Source organism: Corvus brachyrhynchos, unplaced genomic scaffold (genome assembly GCF_000691975.1).
Source record: "Corvus brachyrhynchos isolate BGI_N302 unplaced genomic scaffold, ASM69197v1 scaffold17, whole genome shotgun sequence".
NCBI lineage: Eukaryota > Metazoa > Chordata > Aves > Passeriformes > Corvidae > Corvus > Corvus brachyrhynchos.
In genome coordinates, this window is record NW_008240046.1 from 11439554 (window position 1) to 11458790 (window position 19237).

Below are 19237 nucleotides of genomic sequence, written 5' to 3' on the forward strand. Positions count from 1 at the left end.
GGGCTTAGTTGTTTTATGGGTTTACCTGTAACAGATGTGCCATTTTTTTGATAGCAACATAAAGTAACAAAATTATCAAATTGCAAGGATTCGTGGGTTAATGGAAGAAATAATGAAAACCTGCTGTTTCTATCTATGCATTAGATTTCAGATTGTGACTCCCTTCCAACCTAACAGTCTATTACTGAAGTTTTTATATTTTAATTAATAAATTTTTCTCATAGTTAATATAAATAATATTAGACATCAAGATCTAGTCATTTTCTTTCTAAAAAGGTTAGGTCCTCACAATACTAAATGTCAAAGTCTTTTCTTAAAATGAACTCGAAAGCTTGGTCTTCAATTATATGAAATCAGAAGAAGATCTTTAAGATTTTTTTGTGTTCCCATTAAACTCACAGATAATATTGAGATAGGAGCAGAGTCAGCACGAGGCACCTTTCTCTCTGCTTGGGAAATTGTTTTCTGCACTTTTGCATTGCTGACATCCTCAAAAGGATGCCTTATAACCCAGCGTGCAAAGGTGAAATCCTTTCACAGCAGAACTACAGTCAGGGAGGTACATGCGTGCTGTTCATCAAGGGTGAATACTGAAAATACTTACCCTGGAGGTAACAGTAGGTTAGTATGTATCTTAAATAGCCCAAGGAGTGAGCAATAATGCCTAATAGCAGTTAGTGTTCTGTATCTGATCTTCTCTTCAGTGTAATTAATTGGAAATTTTTCTCTGTCATGAACAGTACCAGTCCTGGGCCCTGCAGTCTCTAAAAGAACCTGTTGTAAAATACTTCCCAATTTCTTTCTCATTAATGAGAACATACAAATATTAGACCTGAATGTTTCACTGAGTGATTTTGTTCAGTTCTGCTACACTAAAATTAAAGGGATTATTTATCTATGAAGTAAATCTAAAACTTGACTAGCTCTAGCTGACAATCAGTTTTTAAAGGTGGAAGAGAACCACATTGTACAAATACATTTGAAGCTTTTAGGGTCACACACACACCTATGAGAACTAGGTATCATGAGTTTTTACAAGAGCTTTTGTACATTTGCAATCATTAGAACTGCTTTCTTTGATAACTGAGATGTGCATGCATAAAGAAGATTCACAGAATAAAAAAAAAACAAACAGAAAACAAAACAAATAAAAAACGACCAAAAAAAGATTACATGTAAATGCCCCCAGTGAGAGTTTCACTCCCCGGTAAAATACATATTATTCTATCAGTGACTCCTTGTAAAATGGCTGCTCCAGGCATAAACCTGATGCAAAATACATTCCATAATCTAACCTCCATTAGTGAGATCATTAGCAGATTTTGTAAACACTAGCTGTAAGCATATTTATGAGGTTCTTTATTCCCTTCTATTGCTCAAAAAAAAAAAAAGAAAAAAGAAAAAAGGTTTTATTAATGCATTCCACCAATAAACATCTTTTTAAGTGTATGAAAAGCCTGTTCAAAAGAAAATACAAGTATTGCAAAAACTTTTGTTGAATTAGGCAATAACGCCCTATTTACAGTTTCTTTTACTTAAAGCCAGGACCAAAATACTTGTGGTCTATACAATTGCTTTCAACATTTCACACTTAGTCAAATGGGGTGAGAATGTAAACAAGCATATCTAAATTAGTATTGTGAACTTACTAGTTTGTATATTTTGCAAGTTTGTTTGAATTTGTTGCTTTGAACTAGAATGGCATGATTTATATTGAAGAACCCCCTCAAAAATATTCTTTGTGAAGTGCTTCCAATACAGGAAAAAAATACTCCCCCCCCACCCTTGTCTTAGATACATTACAATATTATGTACCTTCTCCTCTTTATCCAGCTGATCTATTACTTTGAGGGTACTGCATTTCTGAAAAGCTGGAAGAAACATTTGTACATCACCCATAGATCAAAAGTTCACATTCAATGTATATGAAATGCTTAATTTCGTGCTCTACAAAATATCACAGCTTCCTTATCACCCTGTTCCACCCTCTCCACCCCTGCTTCTTCTCTCACTGAGATATCTGTACAAGGTTAAAGAGACAAGGTCAAAAAGAACTGAACAGTAGACGGTCCTCTACCAAACACTTAGAAAACAATCAGTCTTATCCCCAGCTAATTCTGAAATCTGGGCAGGTGGTTAGTCCTGTAAGGGGCCTGATCTGCACAGAGTGCAAATCAGTGTCACTTCACTGGAATAAAATTAGACCAACTTCACACCACCTAAGAATATGCTTTGGGATTTAGTTTAGCTAATGCCAGAGCTAAGAAAAAGCAATCCTTGATTCTTAAAACCAAGGTCAACTTAGGCAAGCGGTAAGTTATTGCTTGTTTTCTTTGTTTATCATTTCAGCGTTGTTATTTTATCTTTTATTAAGAAAGGAAAGATATGTGCTTTAAGGTGTATCTCTCAATGCCTAGAGCATTTTATAGGTCTGTGTAGACAACTGATGCTATTGTCAAAGTCAATAATAAGAAAATGTACTCTGTAAATTGCATTTTATTCTCACAGTTTAAGGATTTTAGTATTTTTAAATAGCTGCAGGGATTCATAATGCAGGTATATGAAAATTAGAATTTCTTCTTATTTTGCAAACATTTTATTATGCATGCTATAGGCAAGCTAAAAATGATAGGCACAGCAGTGATTAGGAATGGATATATTTTTGCCACATTATAATGCACAAACAAGTTTTATGTTTTTCTACATAGTACTAGAAGCTCAAATTTATTGAGTCACAGAATCTTATCATCACTCAGCTTTTAAATTAAAGCAGCATTCATTGATTTATATCAGACATAAAGAAGTTCCCTTGTCGCAATTCTTTCTGATACACAGGGTATAATTCCAATAAAGTATGAGAGTATGCAATAGGGTCATTAAGAATTATTTGCATGCATGTAGAAAGAAAAGCAAAATATGTTCATTTTTACTGATAGCCTCTTCAAAGTGACAGCTTCTTATTATCTCTTATTACATACTAAAAAACATTCAACAAATATGATTGAACAATTTTTTACTTTATAGGGTTTACAGATAAAATATAAATGCAATACACCTAAAAGTTAGAAACACATCTGTGAGAAAAGGATGCAATCATATCTTCTCTTGTTAAATATGACAGGGTAAAGATCATGACAGAGACTACTTTGATAGCTAAAAATTCACTCACTTGTCTGACTAGTAATAAGTAGGCATCTTATCCTATTTTCTAAAAGTAGTGAACAAATGCCCAGACAGTAAGTTTAAAAAATAGGTTAAAGTGTGTGGTTAATTAATTTTGACTTTTTTTGAGGCTGCAGGTTGCACATATGGGCACTCTTGTGAGCTGTATTTGTTCCCATGAAGAAAGCTTGCATATCATGGTTACTGTGTATATGTATATATATTCTTGATTATACTTCATATCTATTGGGATCCTCATATTCACTACGAATAGTGAACATTTCCAGAGGTGCTGTAGTAAATAGCAACTGTAGAAAAAGCACCATTGTTTGCTCCAATACTTATAATCCTCCTTCAACACCACCTTCCCCAACCCAAACTAACAACTAAAGCAAAACGATTGTTTATTTGAAACTGTTCAGAAAGTTGGAAAAGACCTCCAAGGTCATCAAGTCCAAGCTTTGACCAAAACCCCCCATGCCAACTAAACCATAGCACGAAGTGTATTTGTCTTCTGAACACTTGCAGGGATGGTGACTTCACTTCACTGTCCTCTTCCAATGCTTAACCACTCTTTCGGTGAAGAAATTTTTCTTAACATCTAACCTGAACCCCACCTTGGCTCAGCTTGAGGCTGTTTCCTCTTGTCCTATTGCTAGCAGTCTGGGAGGAGAGGTTAATCCCCACCTCCAGCCTTGCCACCATCATGTTTCTGTGATTCTTCATTTCTTAAGAAATTTTAATCAAGATTCCCAAAAGGGAAATGAGTCCCATTTTTATTCCAGAATTTCATTAAACTAAATGCTTATTTCTGCAGACTACCGTTGACTTGGGATGTTGAAATTAAAAACAAATTTCTCCTGTTTATTGAGAAGGTTATGGAAAAAAGCACAGACCAGAATGATCAGAATTCAGAAACAGTGACAATATTGGAAACCTTCTATATTAAGACACTTTACAATATACCCAGCAGTCAATTTTTAAAATTAGCCCACCAATGCTAAGATATTTCCTCATGATAAATAAATGCCTCCTATAAAATCAGAGAGCCCATTAAATGCATATATTCTAGTTTTTAAATAAAACAGAGCAATATAGTATATGATTTTGATATTGCATTTGTAAACTTTTGATATGAGGCTTACTGCTATTGTTTCAAATAACCCAGGTACCCTATATGTAAATGTCATATAAAATGGACTCCAGTCAATTCCTAAGAGGGCCCAAAATACTCTCTCTGGTTGAAGAAAAATGCATGGAAAAGAAACATACGCATTGGGGATTCTTTTTCTCTAGTAATTTGATTTGACAATGTGCTGGGTGCTTGCTATTATTTCTTATTTCAGTTGTCCCCAGTTTTCAGGAAGGAATTATCGTCTCTGTCATTTAATGCACTGCAATTCCATAAACATGAATGGGGATAATTTAATGAATATTCTGATGCTAGGTGGATCTTGGTGGTGAAACTGAACAGAACAGAGTAGGAATTAGATCAATAGAATTGCAAACATTAAAAAGAAGGAAATTGCTTCACAGTTACAGTACTAAGCTCTTCTAAATTTTATTGTGTAAAACGCTCTTCATGCTATTTTAATTAATAAAACTGTTATCTACAATTTCATTAAATAAAATCCATGTGTCTATTATTCAGGTTGAAAAATGGTGGAAGTCCCTTAGATAATGGAACAACTTGAATAGAATAAAAAAAAAGCATCAGAAATGCTCCATCTGTAAGGATTTTATTAGCTCTTCTATTTCTGTTCAAAGTCAGCTCGTTAGTATATCCTGCATGGGAAACAGTATTTAAATTAACTTGGCTGTCTTTGCATGAAAGATGATGTGAGATGACTATGTGAGCTTTTCAGCTTTCCAGCAGACTGGCAATAACAAAAACCAGCAACATTGTTTATATCTTAGTAATAACATCTCTTTCTGTAATCAATATTTGTGCATTGCTTAATTTCAAAAGAGCCCACTTTCTTAGGATTGCTTAGAGATGAGCAGTGAAGGAGTTGGAGAGGCACTATATTACACCAAAGGAGAGAGAGAGCTGCACTATATTATTCCTCAGATTCTTGGTATTTCAGATAAAATTGTCTTTTATTCTTTTTGGTGGAAGATAAATTGCCATGGTGTATGGTCATGAATTATAAATAAGTATACGGGCAGTCTTTTTAGAACACCTTTCTAACACTAAGACATTTGCATGTCACAATTACTGACCTGGAGTCAAGCTGAGTTTTGCTGGTTTTCCTCCAATAATCTGGAAAAAATTCAAAGGACCTCATGATAAATTATAAAACTCCAAGGCTGAGTCTAAAGCAGAGTTACTGGCAAATGCCATGCTGATTTACCTGACATTAAGATGAACATGCAAAAAGACGAATAGAATAAAAACTTTTTTCATCACAAGGCTAACTCCACTCTTTACTAACAGCCCTGAAATTTCACCACCTTAGCTAATATACAGCATCTGGATAACTTATTATCTAGGGTATAGATTTTTTCTATTGGACCTGATTTGACTTTTACTCCACCACACTCATTTGCAGGCACTAGTGGAAATCACCCTTAACCTTACAGGTGCCTTCCAGTGCTTCTTAACAATGCTGTTTATTCTTTTCAAATAAACCACTGCTGATCAAATCAGCAACAGATCTAATTTTCCTTAACACATTTCTGGCATTAGGAGCAAAATTATAGAATAAATCATTATTAAAGTAAATTATTTAAAGCAAGAACTTTATCCCATTGTTCTGTGCACCTAAATAGACTCATATATTTTCCAAATTTTATTGGAATTTCTTTCAAACCAGTTTTAACTCTGAACTTGTGTCTTCACCTAGAGGACCTCAGAATGACAAAAAAACCCAAAATAAACAAAATGCGTAAGTGCTTTAAATTCTGATACAGTTCAAACATATTCTATTTCCTGTCTCAAAATGTTTTTACCTGCTCTGAACCTTTTACTGACAATTTTAAAGATAGGATTTAGAGAATTAAGTAAAATATATGCCTTAAAGCCCAATTCAATTTCCTAAGTTTCACAGAATACTACCCTACTATTTAATAAAATATCATACTGTGTTTGTCACAGGGAGCAGAAGTGATAGGAGAAATATTTTCCTTCATTTCAGCGCAGATCACACAAACCTAATTAGGATAAATATTTTTCTTAAATTAAGTTCATAACAAGATTTGTCACAGGCAGTTAAGAAAATATGTAGACAGTATGTCCAACAGAAAATATTTGCTGAAACTATTCTAAGTTTTGTTTATTTTTGCATAATTTACATATCATATAGTCTATGTTATTCATATATAGCAACAGGAATCCAAGTTGTATGAGGGTTTACTCATCAAGTCATTTGTAGTTACTCTTCGCATGGTGTATTCATCTGTTCAGGAGAACTGTCCATTCAAGATTTATATCTGATAAAATATAGATTGGTAATTGACACCCATGACATGTCTTTCACATAAATTGGGTGGCTGTCCCTTGGTAACAGTTTAATGCTAGCTAAAAATGATAACACTCTGAAGAACTTCTGCAGTTTGTGGTTTTGCACAGGAAGTGCAAGTGAATATAACAGTCTGTGATCTTTCTCAAATTATTTTTACAACTTTAGTGAATCACTGTATCACTGTAGGTGGTTTAGTACACTTACAATAGGAATCAAGAAATAATTTTAGCTATTTTGAGTGTGGAAAAAATAATTTCAACAGGAAATTTATGTCAATAATAATAAGATTTTGTATGTAAGATTTCTCCTGTCGACAGAAATATGTCTTTTCCATATTTTGAAATATGGGAAACATATTTCAAAAACCTAAACAATTTAATAAAATCCCCAAACACTAACCCACTTTTTCTTTTATTTTAAGGCCTGCCTAGTGGGTTAGGAGATAAAAAGCAGGTATGATTTTTATTTCTCCCTGCTAGATACAATTGCAGATTTAGAGAACTGCATGCTTTCCTTTTCGAGACAATGTTTCAACTCTCAATACACAGAATCCTGAAAGCAATGAAAGAATGAAAAAAAAAAAAAAAAAGAGAGAGAAAGGAAGCTTGACAGCTGTTATTTTTAGTTAAGGATATTATAGTTTATAAAGAAAACTCCCAGAGAAGAATGCAATGTTTATGTGCACATTCCTTACAGATGATAGTCATTAAAGAGAGGCTTTGTGGTTAACCCCTGTCAATGGGAATGTATGGATTCTGGTAGGAAAAAGAATTATACACTACCACAATTTGTAGGAAAGTTTTATTTTTAAAGTATTGACTACATGCTTATGAAAAAAGAAGTTTGAGGAGAGCAGTAGGGAAGCGAGGATTTGTTCTTGCTCTTCTTCACATCAGTAGATGAAATAAGCCCCTCTTGATTTAATAGAGGAAAATCTAGTTTAGGAAATTTTCTGCTTAAGGTAGAGAGCCTTTTCTAATTTTATATTCAATTTACAGTACATTTCTATATCATCAACTTAGGGTACTTTTTAAGAAAAAAAACCAATTAATTTTAAATGTTTTACAGCAGCTTCTCTAGGTCAGAAAGATATTTTGGTAAATATCAGATGTTTGGCTATTATGATTCCCTTAGGGTTTACTTTGTATCAACAGCTTAATAAATTATTCTGTAATAGAAGCTGAATCAGACACGTATAATTATTTAAAATTGTAGAATAATAATCACTACTGTCTCAAGTAAATCATAATATTACAATGAAAATGCTTTCCTCCTCTATTTGATGGATTGACTTTCTGAAGAAAAAATAAAATAGAATGACTGAATGAATGACAGAATCATGGAAGAAACTCCCTTTGGGGTTTTCATAAAAAATTTTTCTTTCCAGCAGTCATATAGCCCTTCTGTCACTTCAACTAGGATGAAACAATATAAAACAATTTGCACAGTATTCCACATGGTATTGCACATTGATACACCTCCCCCAGAAGTCTGAACACACACCTAATCTTAATCAGGTAGTAATAAGCTTTAAAGAGAAAGAAGCTGATATATAAAGTTTAATCTCTTATGTCTTAAGGACAATCAGGGCTAAGTTTCAAAAAGATGATTTAAAAAGCCATGTAAAAAACTGTAATGTGGCTGAAATAGTCATTTTTGCAGAAAAAATTATGAGATATACAAATATATGCATGCACAAATCCAACTATTTTGTAGGAACAAATAACTTGTCCAGTTTTAATTGCATTTGATATTGTATAACAGCAGATATCACACATGAGCAGAATTTTGAAAAAGCACATTCTCAGAGGAAAACTGAGATTCTGCTTTATAAAATTATTAGAATGTCTCTGAAGAATCATCTGATGTTCTAGGATTCTCATTAAGTGGGTTACATTCTGAAATGTTCCAAAGTTAATTGTCCCATTCTCATTGAAGTCAATAGCAATCAGTGCTGATCTGTACAAAAGATTCAACCTTATTTAGGCAATTTTTTGGTTTTAGGCGCTTTCTTCACTGAAAGGATAGTTAAGCCCTGGAATGATCCAGGGAAGCAGTAGAGTCACCATACCTGGGATTGTTCAAGAAATGAGTGGATGTGGCACTTAGTGCCACGGCCTAGCTGAAAAAAGTGGTGATTGGTCAAGGATTGGACTCAGAGTTCTTGGAAGTCTTTTCCAACCTCAATGACTCTATGATTCTATTCTACCATCTCCAACTACCTAGCGTAGCATCTTAACCTGCCTATGGGAGGAACTGCTTGTGTGAAGTTAACTGGGATATCTTTGATACAGCATGGCACAAGGTGGTGTAGAAACATCCTGCTGTAAATCAGCAGAGGGGAAGTGACCAGCTGCTGGGGATGTCACTGCTGGTGTTCTGGAGCATGTTGTATGATGGATCTCTTAATTTTGGAAGATCGCAGTGAGTTAAAAAAGCTAAATAAACATTGGGTTTCAATCCGCTAGTGTTACAGCTTTGCATACAGAGTTGATACAGGCCCAGATCATCAGTTGTTATTAAGTGGGTATCAGTGGAGCAACATGAACTTGAAGATGCCTTGATTTACACTTGAAGTTTGTTTGGGTTTGGATTGATGGCTTAGGGTTTTTGTTTGGTTTGGTTTTTCTAGTTGTTTTTTTTTTTTTTGGGGGGGGGGGGGGACAAGTTGTCCTTCCTATTTCTTATCTTATAATCTGTGGTTTTTATATCTTTAGTCTGCCCATCTGCCCAGCCTTCTCTTTACCTATTCACCTATGTTTGGGCACTACATGTTGTTGTAGGATGTGAATTAACTTAATATATAAACCTCAAAAGGTAATAATCCCATCTTGCAAGACTTTGTTTAGACCTCACCTAAAATCAGCATGAGCAGGATATGTAAGACTGGAAAAAAGACTTAATGAGGACAGACTTAATAATATACAACTACATGAAGGGTTAGTGGGGGAAGTGAAGATATGAACCAAGAATGAACTCACCTTCATTGCTGTATTCAAATATAAATTGTATGCATAACCTAAAATGATGAACACAGATATGAAAGGGGAAGAAAAAGGGAAGTGTTTAAAGTTTGTTGAGACAGAAAGAGATGTGTCAAAATTTTGCACACAACATTTATTATTCTTACTCTAAGCATAAAATAACTGTATCGTATCAGTTCCTCCTTACAAAAAATAGGAAAATGCTGAGACATGGGAAAGAAAAGCCTGGTAAAAAACATTCCTCAGTTACAAATGCAGCACTGCATTACATGGTGTCACTGCTTAAAACATAAGAATTATTTCAAACCCTTTCTGCAGTTTCTAAAAGGCCTTTAACTGTATTGTCACCACCAGACAAATCATGTCTTTTTCTTTCTAACTGGAAGATGCAACTTTATAACTGAATTAAAAAGCTACTGTGAAACAATGATCCAGAGCACTGTCTGAAAACATTTATTAGGACAGTCCTTCATTCTGTGGTTGTACATGCTCAGGGCACAGTTTTTGACAGGGACTAATGGAAAATTACATTTTGATGTCTAAAGATAGTTGCGAAAACAAGAGAGAAAAAATTGATTTTTTTTTTTTTTCAGTGTATTACAGTGCTTTGTAGTGGGAAAGAGCTGCTTTTAAAATAGTAAGATGCAGATGAGAGTGTGTAATCTTACCACCTCCTCTCTTAGAAGGCGGAGCAGAATGATAGCAGGGAATTTGAAAACTTTAAAATTAGATAAGAAAGGATGAAGAAATGTTCTTCCCCAGAGAAAGCAGCCGATGACAAAGGTGTTATCTGTCATTTTACACTTCAGCAGTAATTAACCAGATCTTAGTCCCTACAACCATACTTACAGGTTAATCAGACTTGCCAGTCCTGGACTTCTCATGTTTTGCTAACTTCTTCTATAACCGATGCTGCTACTAAGCATAGATTCCAATTCTTGGATTCCTTGTCTTGTTTAACTAACCTAGTATTCAATTTTTAGAGAGGTCTCTGTCTGGAAGTATAAAGAACATGCCTTACATTTTTCCCTCACAATGCACGTTATTTACTATAAGGAATTTTGCTAGTGTTCACTTCCTGAAGAAAAAGAAATAAACAAATATTTATATATCTATGTATCTCTTTACTTAAATATACACATATATGAAGATATATTTATATAGTAAAACATATGCATAAAGCATTTCTCAGAATCTAATATCAACCAGAAGAGGAGGAGATGCAACTAAAAGTAAAAAAGCAGATCACTCACTTCACTTCTCATACTAAGGAATAGCATGGTTTGATAACAACAGAGCAGTGGTGGAACTATACTGGAAAACAAAGACTATAAATTAGACTGGGTGTTTCAGAGATGGGCAAGGGACTGAGCCATAATCCAAGTTTTGAAGGACCTGACCCATGCAGCCTCTCACAGGTCTCAGCAACAGAATGTTTGGGGTCTCTGTGGCTTTTCACGCAGCTCAGATGATGAAGAATATGAAATAGGATTAAGATATGCTTCTCCAGTTTTCTTACACTTCTATGCTTTTTTTCTCTTCTGATGTCCCCAGACAATTCAGGACATAAAGAAGCCGGTTCCCACTCAGATGCATTGTAGAGAGACATTGTCTCTGAAGTTCTGCTACCACACAATGATCCCTTCTTTACTCACTGCAATTTGAGGAGATCACCACGGCAAATGTGGGAGATCTTGAGCACAGGAAAGCGTGCAGATGAAAAGAAAGGAAGACAGACCCAGATGATACACAGCATTTACAAAATACCCATTAAATGAAAACTTTTTCTAAAATCCCTAAGGTAAAGCCAGGTTGTGCCACAGAGTTTAGACATTTGAACCTAAAGAATAAGTAGAGAAAGGTAATCTAAAATCAGTTGAAACTGGGAAACAAAACAAAACAAAACAAATAAGCAAACAAAAAAATTCCTTATTCAACCTTCTGTAAACAATATGAGACCAAAGACTATAAACTCTTGATTTTATAAACCTGAGCTACAAAGCAAGGGCCAAGTTATTGGTATGTCACTTCTCTTTGAAATTAATTTTATTCTGCAGTTCAGCACAATTAAATCTTTGTCTTTAAGACATCAGTGGAAAGGAATGGGAGTTATTTGCTTTTTTTTTCCTCCCCCCTCAATGACATCTCTTCAGTAGCAGACAGGAATTTGCCCTCTGTTTTCAGTTTGTATAATATCATACTGTGCTTAAATAACCTACAGGGTGAAATTCAACCTGATGCACTTCAGTTCCTTCAGGAAAATACAGTTCTATTTTCCTTAGCAAGTTACTCTTCTGAGGTTTGATATAACATCTGAAATATTGCATTTTAAGGATCAAAGGAAATGTCACCCATGGGGTACAGTGATGCTGAAAAATACAGAAGCCACAACTCCTGACAGAGGAACAAAGTTTAAATAAAGATACAACAAACCCAACAATGCTGGGTCACAGTACACTGAGAAAAGTCAAGCAAACAAAAATGGGTCATGCTCCACTTACAGTCCTACAAACTACACCAGTAAACATCCTTTGAACAACAATAACTTTAGTCTACTTTTCTAAATGTTCAATGTATGTATTTTCTTTAGACAGAATCATATAAACAAGGCTTGTTTTTTTCTCTGAAGAGTTGCTTTTTTTTCTTTTCTGTCTATCTATATAATTGCTATGCACAATGGAAGCTCTGTTTCAAAGTTAAATTCAAGTAAGGAGGACTAATTAGTCAAATTTCTAAAAGGGTTAAGCTAGTCCACCTAAGTCTCAAGTACAGGCAGATAGGGCAGTCCTAGAATGTAAAGATGAAAATCAAATTTAAAAAAAATAAAAAATTACAGAAGATAAATTTTGGGATTTCTTATCTTAAAACAACTGTGCAAGCAGTACATAATTGCTACAAAAGATTGGTTTTTTCACAGCAAAGGATGTATCCAGTGAATGCATCATTGCCTTGCTTTTGTGTTATTCAATGTCAAACCTAACTTCTGCTACTGTATCTCTTATTCAGAGGAACAGTGTGTGGATCTGTAGACTGAAAACAGTTGACATAAGCAGAATGCTGTTTGCAAGTCTGCTTGGTCAGTCTTCTCATATTATTCACAACAGGCATTGAGGTCACATAGTGCTTTTTTGCATCTTGCCGGATGATTTGAATTTATTTTAAACAGGAGGATAATAATAAACAACAGGCAGTAATTAAGACCAAATGCTGCTGTATCTACTAATGCTTTTAAATGTGAAAATCAGATCTGTTTGAACTAATTTGTATTTTGAAGACTTAATGAGTTACTTGGATTCCAACTACACCTTTTTACCTGAGGAGAAAGAATATATTGTCTAGTCTTTGGGAAATATTTATTCCTACTTAGAATTAAACTATAGATAGAAAGTCTACAGATCTTAGTATTTGTACAAGAGAAGCATTCATTTTTCTGACATTCATTTTTTCCTTCAGAAATCCTGTAGTTGGTAGAATCATGTTCTCAAAATACTGTAAAGTCTGTGCTTCTCAGCGAGCCTCTTCACCCTTAAAGAGCTTCCTTCTAATTAAACTTTATATTAACAACTGAATGCAGACAGGTTTTCCTGCCTTCAATTATATGAAGTTAGTAATTCACTGGCTATATGCACATTAATTTACCTAGAACTTAATGGAATTTGCCTACCCAGTTTCAATTGATACTCACATTCGCAGAGCTATGCTGAAACTCCATTCACATTCCATATATTCTTGCCTGGTGAAAAAATAGTTGCACATGCATGTGATTGCCTCTTTGGATCCTTTTCAAAGCCTTCTTTAGGAATCTGAATACACCCTTCTGTGGGAAAAACTGCAGAAACAAAAAAAGGAATGAAAAATTCTTTAAGACCATCCTTCCTCCCAGAAGTTTCTCAGAACCTGATTGAGGGCTTCAGATATAAGGGATCCTAAAAGAGCAGAAACGATCAAAGCCTCCAGCATCAAAACATTTTGGTTTCACCTTTCACTGCACCTCCTACTTACAGCTATTGGTGTAAAAAGAGTAAAGCACAGAGACAGAGGACACGCAGCCCTGGGAAAGAGGTTTAAATGGGATTCCACCCTGGAGGAAGCCTGGCAGAAAGGTTATCTAAGTTGTACTATTTTTCTGCTTTGATCCCTGCTGGGAAAATACACACCTTTCACTTTCTCAACATCTGCCATCCAGAGAAACTGCAAAGTATCTGCATCTACAAAAGAATTGTATGTTCTATATATACATGCACACAAATATACTCAAACATACTGAGAACATAAACCAGCAGATACTTACAGTGATTCATTCACTGTGAAATCATTCTCTGCCAAATCAATGAGTTACTTCTGTGCAACAGAAGGTAAATTTCACTCATTGTGGATGATTAATATCGATTGTGTTTGGCAGGATTATGCCAAAGAGTAAATGAAAAAAAAATTGTATATTATGCATGAATGGTATTGTAAACATCACAGGCTATATTGTGAAGGGTATCTTTAAAAATTTAGTTCTGAAACACTGAATTTTGGAAACAGTGAAAGAAGTCGAAGCACTTGGCTATAAGAAAATTTTCATTAGAAAAGTAGGTTTGTTGTATGCTTCCTATTATACCTAGATCAAAGAAGCATATGATGTGCCTCATGATTCTAAATAATATTATGTTTGTCCCCAAGGTGTTCACATATCCTAAAGGAATTGGCAATATAAATCAATTGCTGTATAGGTGTAAAGTATAATAAATGGATCTTGGTGTACCAGTTATTACAAATTATCGCTCTGCATGTTTCACTGATTGGTATGAGAGCATCTGTACTGACTTTTACAGGATGGTCAGGGAAGTTCATGTATGTTCTGCCTGCTTATGAGCTGAATTGCTGAAAAGCCTTTGTAAGAAGAGTGCTTCTCAGACCTCACATAGGATAAATAGCTATGAAGAGGTCAGACATTTAATCTCTTTCCTGATGCTTGAACTGTAGGTGTCTGTGTTTTTGCATTTGGAAGGGATGAAGAAAAAACAAACAACTGTTCATCCATTGTTATTAATCATTTACAGTGAAGTAACTATCCCACATTTGTATGAGCTAAATCTAGCCAATGTGCAATTAATTAGATGCGAGGATCAAAGCTCCTTGTTCCTTCTGATGTATTATTTTTATAATATATTTTTAAATGTTCTGTCTTTTCTTTTTATGCCATCAAAGAATAATAGAATGGTATGTGACGTGATCGTAGATGTTCACACTGAGTCAATACAACACATGCAGAGGTTGAAGCTAAATAAGAATTTTTGTACTAATTTATTCCTTATGTAATTTACAGAAAATTCTGGTAAAGAAGGTCATTCAGAAGGACATACATTTATCTCTATGAACTTAGCTCATGGGTTATAATTGTCAAGGACATTTAAAGGACAAAAGTGCTCAGCATAAAACTTAAACAATTGGTTATTCGTCAGATCTGTGAGGAGGATTTTTAGGTGTCGGTGTTTTTTTGGTGGGGGACGGCTTGTTTTGGTTTTAGATTGTTTTGGTTTGGGGATTTTTTTGGCCAGGGAATCCAAAACATCATAGCTTTATTACTTTCCCATCTTTTTAATATCAAAGAAAGGGCACATTGGTCCAAGTGGTTCTTATTAAATGCTTGGAATATGATTACAGAAAATCCCTTCATGGCAGTTCTTGCTTTGCAGGCCTTAGGGGGTGTTTGGGAGGGCAGATGATCCTGGGACTATCTGATTTAAGAACCATCTCTTTCTACCTTAGTTACTAACAGAAGAATATAAGAATGGTCTTAATGGATCCATCTGCCCCAGCATTCTGTGGTCTAACTGTGAACAGTAGAGATGCCAAGGGAAGAATTAATTAGAATTAATTAAAAGAATTAATATGAGGTAACAGCTGAACAGGTGGGCCTGGAAGGTTGCAAACAGTGGTACAAAGTCCAGCTGGAGGCCAGTCAGGGTATACCCAAGAGGCTGATACTGGCACCACTGCTCTTTAACACGTTCATTAATGACCTAGTCACTCCTCACGCGAGGAGAGGCTGAGAGCTGGGACTGCTCTGCCTGGAGGAGAGACAGCTCAGGGGGGATCTTATCAGTGTGCATAAATATATGAGAGGGAAAGAAGATGAGGGAACCTACCTCTTCTCAGTGGTGCCTAGTGAAAGGACAAAAGGCAGTGGGCACAAAGTAAACACCTCAAGTGCCCTCTGAACATAAGAAACACTTTTTTACTGTGAGAATTGTCAAACACTGGCATAGGTTGCCAGTCATGGAATCTCTATATTGTTGCAGATATTCAAAACTCAACCGCACACAGTGCTGGACAACCAGCGCTAGCTGACCCTGCCTGACCGGGAGGTTTAAACTAGGTGATTTCACATCCCCTTCAATCACTCAGAGATTCTGTGTGATCCTGTGACAACAGAGATGTCTTGGGAAGAATATTAATGTAAGGTAAGCACATAGAGATATTTCCCCTGACACTCTGTCTTGGGAATTTCTTTAAGGCAGAAATGGTGTTTTGATATTTAATAGAACAGTCATAAATTTCATAATTTCCCAGAAAAGTGTTCTCTCCTTCTTTCTTTCTGCCACCATTCAAACAATGATTACTTAACACTCTGAAAAGGCACTATTTTCAACCTGTCTGCCGACTCATAAGATCCACTGACTAATTTCAGTCTAATATTTTTAACAATATCCCTGCAATCTGTGAGTGTGTTTACAGTATAATTTACACATATGTATGGATGAGTTCAGGAGCAACTCACCATTTGCATTAACCTTTTGAACAAGGTAATTTCTTAACTTGCTACAGCACCTTTGGACACCAATTCCTAATATCTTAGATAAGAGCATGCTAGAAAGCAACACGTAGGAAATCACGCTTGCTGATGTAGCCCAGTTTATTTACTACATATATTTGTGTTAAAAACCCTTAATCTACTAGATCTCTTCAAGGCCTTTTATAATAAAGACAAGCTTTATCAACCTTCAAGATTACAAATTTTTTTCATGTTCTTAGTTTGAGAAAATGTTCATGGAATCTAAAATATTCCCTAGGGATTATTAGAGAGTAAGTTTTGAGCAGACATATCTTGAAGTACAGGTGCTGAGATGGCACACCAGTTTTGATTTTTGCTGTTCATTCTTTGCTTTTTTTTAATTATGTCACCCTTTAAGACTTCAGCCCCCAAACCATAAACTATCAGCATGTTATTATACTGCAATAGCACATTACTTTCCTAAATGATGCTTTTCCAAGGCATGAGATAAAAAAAAAAAATTTAAAAGCCATTCACCAGCTTCAGTCTTACATAAAAAAGTATAGAAACATGCAGCTGGTTCCAGGGTAGTCTCCTATAAATGTTAATGATTGTTCTGACTTTGCTGAGTTATTTTTGGTGTCTCAGTATTTCACAACTAATAACTTAGGTTATGGCCCTTAGGTGCTTGAATATCAGTAGTATTCAGTGACATTTTGGCATGAAAGTAATTAAAAAATAGGACCTTGGCATGCTAATAAAAGGTCTTTGTGTTTATCTTCCTCACAAAATGAATATACTAAAACCTTCTAACCACAAAGTGTTATTACAAAAACAAACACATTGAAGATTGGAGTAAACAATGGTTATATGATATGTAATAAGAATCTATGAGTTACATACTATTAGCACTGGATTTTGAGAGGGATCAATGATGTAGGACAGTTCCATGCTAAAAGGACTTATACTAGAAGGGCAGCTTTGAAACATTTTTTACTTTTCTTGTGCAAAGGAAATGAAACTAAAATGCCAATAACATCAGATAGTATGCTACTGAACTGCATTTATTTAATCTAATTATCCAATGAATTTAAAAATTCCATTCTTAAATTTTGCTATTTATAGTCAGATAAAGAAAATCCCCAAATTGTGAGTTTCCCTTGCCCAGGTAACCTTCTATCCTACATGTTCCCTAAGAACATTCAGGAGTCTTATATCATGCTCAGACAGTTGTTTCATCTGGGTTCAGAGAGAAATGAAGTGTGTTTCATGGCCACAGATCTAGGAAAAACAATAAAATGAGAGAGAATTAAACAAAGCAGATGGAACTGGGCTTCTCAAGAAATTGAGGGTGTTCTTACTCAGATTGGTCACATCCAAAAAAAAATCTTGTCAAAGCAAACAGACTATATCAACCCAGTTGTGATTAGGAGAGCCAAAGGAAAATTGCTTACACAGAACAAACCATCAATTTCTTAAGACAATAGATATACCCAGGCCAACCATTTAATCCTTATCGATAACTACTTTTCCTATGAGGCCACTGAGCGTTACAGCGGCAGCAGTGAATCCTTCGTGTTCCCCAGCATGAGCAAAAAACATTTGTATTCTGGAATTAGTTGCCAAGCTTTCCTCACTGGTGTTGCATTCTTCTTAGTTACTCTCCTTTAAGTCATTTCTTCACCTTGATGACAGAAACATGGAGCAAATCATGGAGGGATCCCTTTTTAGTACTTTAGGATAGAGGACAAATTGCAAATTCTATTTAATATATCGTTGCTTTTACGAACACTCTCATATCATCATCTGGAAATGAAATGCTGCACAACACAACAAAAATTATTTCAAAGGACAGACATCTTTTATGTAGTTTCTGGGGTGGAGGGAAAATAGAGAAAGCAAGGGTTTGGTTTTCTTTTTAAAAAATGCATTCCTGACACTTGAACTGCAAGGAAGAGCATACTTGTGTCTGTCTTTCTCCTATTGTGTCTGTTTCAGGATATATATTAACTAGTGAAAGGGTCATCATGGTATTAAGAAGTCAAACAAAATATTTCTTTAATAACAGAATGAACTGCATACATAAATAAACTATGAAGGTCTCACTTAGACTAGACCATGTTATATAGACTAGTTTAAAGAAATATTACAAGATCTTAACCAAATAGAAAAGGAAGCTAAATAGAGCTCAGTCATTGGCTAACTCTTTTTGGTTTTAATAATTCACAGCTGGAAACTTGATAGCTGTCTTCTTAACAAATAAATAATGAAAAAATTTTTCTGTGGCTTGTATGTGACATTTTTCCTGAATTTACCTTAATCAAAAAACACTATTGATTTTTCTATGGTTTAAGACTATGCTAAATATTTTTTGATCTTGAATTTTTTTTAGGGTACAATTCTGCAACTGGTTTTTGCTTATGGAAGCAGCATTGTCCAGTAATAGTTAGAGAATTTCTCCTTACATTTAAGCAGGTAACTTTAAGGAAAAATTATTGTCTGTATTAATCTGCGAATAGTCTCGAAAACTCAAGTCCTCGATATCCAGAGCAACACAGAGGCATGGCAGTACAGGCTTCACTCTATTGCTATTACCCACTTAATTGCATTTTCAGCAAAAATGTTAGTCTTATGATAAAGTCCCTAGAAGTATCCCTTTTCATCTTCTGAAATTTTAGGCATGTATAAAATCTTTTTTTTTTGCATCCTAAACACATATCTACACAAAACTAGATTAATTCACAAACAAATTTCTTACAGCCAGAGATGAGCTATCAAAAGGCCAGTATATTCAGTCTCCACTGAAATGGGCCACATTCAAGTCAGTGACCTGGCTGTAAAAACTCCACTCTCTCTCCATGGAG

General features: G+C 35.0%; 1 long non-coding RNA gene across 1 annotated transcript; it reads right to left on the bottom strand.

Moving 5' to 3' along the window:
• Nucleotides 1-1818: 1818 nt before the first annotated feature.
• Nucleotides 1819-13516, bottom strand: LOC108449116. The gene is made up of 3 exons (XR_001865235.1): nt 13296-13516; nt 9608-9645; nt 1819-1871 (listed from the first exon to the last, which is right to left on the bottom strand). It is a non-coding gene; the product is annotated as an uncharacterized LOC108449116 (long non-coding RNA).
• Nucleotides 13517-19237: the final 5721 nt, after the last annotated feature.